This window comes from Gobio gobio, assembly GCF_949357685.1.
Source record: "Gobio gobio genome assembly, chromosome: 2".
NCBI classification, from domain to species: domain Eukaryota; kingdom Metazoa; phylum Chordata; class Actinopteri; order Cypriniformes; family Gobionidae; genus Gobio; species Gobio gobio.
Window position 1 is genome coordinate 76287272 of NC_137098.1, and position 3640 is coordinate 76290911.

The following is a 3640-nucleotide window of genomic DNA, read 5'->3' on the forward strand; positions in this document are numbered from 1 at the left end:
CTTGAAGGCTAAACTGAGTAAATGTGCATTTTTCCAACGGGAGGTAAAGTATCTGGGACACGTTATTTCAGCACAGGGAGTGTCAACCGATCCCGGCAAAATTGAGGCAGTGGCTAATTGGCCACGCCCCACTAATGCCTCAGAGCTGCGTTCATTTCTAGGCTTTGCAAGCTACTATCGCCGTTTTGTTGAGGGGTTTGCAAAACTGGCAGCCCCGCTTCATAAAGTGGTTGCCGCATGGGCTGATATTAACCCTAGGACTCGAGCAGGGCAGGGTTTTTCTAGTGCCTCGACTGAGCAGTGCCAGCAGAGTTTTGATGAGTTGAAGAATAGGTTTACCAGCGCCCCAGTACTCGCCTATGCCGACTTTTCCTTGCCTTTTATCCTGGAGGTAGATGCTAGCCATGGCGGTTTAGGGGCTGTCCTTTCCCAGGAACAAGGAGGTAAGGTACGGCCAATTTCATATGCGAGCCGCAGTCTTAGGCCCACTGAGCGCAATATGTCCAACTACAGCTCCATGAAGTTGGAGTTTTTGGCGCTCAAGTGGGCCTTGACTGAGAAATTTAGGGAGTACTTGTTAGGGCAGCAGTGTATTGTGTACACTGACAATAACCCTCTCAGCCATCTGGCCACTGCAAAGCTCGGGGCTACTGAGCAGCGCTGGGCTGCGCAGCTTGCAGCATTTAATTTTGAGATCCGGTATCGGTCAGGAAGGAGTAACCGGAATGCCGATGCACTTTCCAGACAGGACCCTGCTAGCCATGGGGCAGTGAGAGGGTTGTTATTGGGGACTGAGGTTCCATCGGAAGTGACGGAAGCATCAGGGGTAGATCTGGGGGTACAAGCTACCCAGGCTGTAGTTTCTGTTCTACCTAGTTTGGTGGGCGACATGAGGGAGTTACAGGAAGCTGATTCGGTGATTGAGGAGGTTTTGGTGTTCTGGAGACTGGGAACACGCCCTACTTTTGAGGAGCGTCGACAGTTGTCCAAACCTGCCCGGGTCCTGTTAGGTCAGTGGGACCGGCTACTAGAGAGAGAAGGGGTTTTGCATCGTCGGGTGTTCTGTTCCAATGGCGGCGAAGAGATTCTCCAGGTAGTTCTCCCTGCGGCCTTGCATAAGGAAGTGTTGACACAAATGCATCAGGGGCATGGGCATCAGGGGATCGAGCGGACTACCGAGCTTGTGCGGCAGCGTTTCTATTGGCCAGGCTTGACATCTGATGTAGCCCAGTGGTGTCGGGAGTGCGAAAGGTGTCAGGTCGCCAAGGATACACAGCCAGTTGCCCGCAGCTTTATGGGTCATTTGTTGGCCTCCCGGCCAAATGAGATCTTGGCCATTGATTTTACGCTGCTAGAACCCTCTCGCTCGGGGCTGGAAAGTGTCTTGGTGATGACTGATGTGTTTACCAAGTACACCCTTGCAGTCCCTACTCGAGACCAACGAGCTGAGACTGTGGCCCGCATGTTGGTGGTGGAGTGGTTCTATAAATTTGGTGTACCTGGTCGCATTCATTCTGACCAGGGCCGCAGCTTTGAGTCCTCCCTAATACAACAGCTCTGTCATCTGTATCAGGTTGAGAAGTCTCGCACTACACCGTATCACCCGGCAGGCAACGGGCAGTGCGAACGTTTCAACCGGACTCTGCATAATCTTCTGCGCACCTTACCCCTCTCCCGAAAGGCAGATTGGGTTTCTGCGCTCCCTCAGGTACTTTTCTGCTATAATACCACCCCGCATCAGGCGACTGGTGAGTCACCTTACTTCCTGATGTTTGGCCAAGAGCCCAGACTCCCTATTGATTTTCTTTTGGGTAAAAGCCAAGAGATGGCATCCGGAAAGGTGAATGAGTGGGTGATAGAGCACCAAACCAGGTTGTTGGTGGCCTTCAAAGGGGCCCGAGAACATTTAAAGGTAGCGGCAGATCGTCGTAAGAAGCAGCACGACCCACATGTTCGAGATGCACCATTGGGGGAGGGTCAATTGGTTTACCTTCGGGATTATGGCGTGAGAGGGCGCCATAAGATCCAGGACCTGTGGAGCCCAGTGGTGTATCAGGTGGTGAGAGCACCGCAGGCAGGTGGGTCTGTGTATACAATTGCGCCGGTGGATGACTTGAGTAGTGTAAAACGGGTCCACCGCTCCCTGTTGAAGACCCGTGTACGAAGGGACTCTCCTGTTGAAGTTTCTACAGGCGGCCCTTTGGTGATTGAGGCACCACCATCGGAGGGATCTCCATTGGAGGAGGTTGATCTGTGGGTTTTGGTACCTGAAACCCCACAGGCTGTTAGTGGGCCGGCTCCTCGATGTTTAACCGAGAGCGTTAGCCCTACGGCTTTACTGACCCCTGGACAGCTTGGTGCGGTCGCTCCAGAACCAGCATTGGTAATGGAACCCTTGCCTGTGGACCAACCTGGTAATGGTGAGGTTACCTTGCGAAGGACGGGGCGAGCTAATGCTGGTCATCATTCGAATCGACACCACCTCCCTCGGGCACCGGAAGTTGTGAGGGATGACTCCTCTAGGGTGGCCGCTGTGTCTAATACTGTCTCTGCCCTCTTTAGGCCCTGGCACTAGGAGTCGCTTAGTGGTAGTGTGACTAGGTCCATCGTCGGGGCGACGATGCAAAAAGTTGGGGGTAGATTGTGGCAAGGCGGGTTAGATTCCGCCCTGTGATTTGTGTTGAGTGACGGGGGTGACAGCCTATCGGCAGCCACCTCTGGCTTACTTAAGGCGGAGTTCAGGTTACCCGGTTATACGTCATCGTCAAAGACTTTGTTGTTGTGCGTGTGCAGTTCCGTGGGAGCCAGGTTACTGTCCGAATTAGTGCGGCGTTGCTTGTGGGTGCAGGCTGTCCTTATCCGAGGTATGTTTATTCTGACAGACTAACGTGTGTTTTGATGTGATCTCCGGTAAACCCATGTTTCTATCTTAGTGCGGCTAATGTGTTTGAACGGATGTAACATCTCTGTACGCTGGCGGGTTGCCTATTGTGAATGAGACTGCGTGTGAGTAACGTAATCCTCTGTGGGTCTAGCGATCTACTATGGGGTAGGTAAATCTAACCACTTGAATAACCGGAGGTGGGTGTTTTTTATATTCATTCATTAATCGTTTTCTCTTTTAGTGCAGTAAACCACTTGTGAGCGGTTCATCATTGTGGACTGGAGGCAAAATGCTCCATTGATAACGTCGCTAAGACGGCACTGTTGTTTTCTGCTGCCATTTAATGTCACTGTGATCATCGTGATTCATTCTTTGTTTTGTTAGCTTACTTTGCATCTGCATATGATTGTAAATGCTTGTTGTACTAGTGTGTGTGTGGCTAGCTTCCGAGCTGTCCGTCCATGCATGACGTAGCCGCATGTGATGGTATAATTCAGCCTCACTTAATGTATAACCACCAGTCGTTTGGTTACCCTTGAGCCCTTTTGCTCTGTGTGCTTCTCAAAGATTGCGAAGTGAGCCACATTTTTCTGTTTTGTAAGCCTGGTTTTGTTTTCTGTGATTTTAATGTTTACTTGTGTTTTTGTGTGGTTAATTTCATTTTTGCTCATAGCCGTTGGCTGTTGCAACGTGGCCACATTGTGAACTTTTTAGGTCACCACCAGCCAGGCTAACCACTGAGCTCAGTAAAACTCA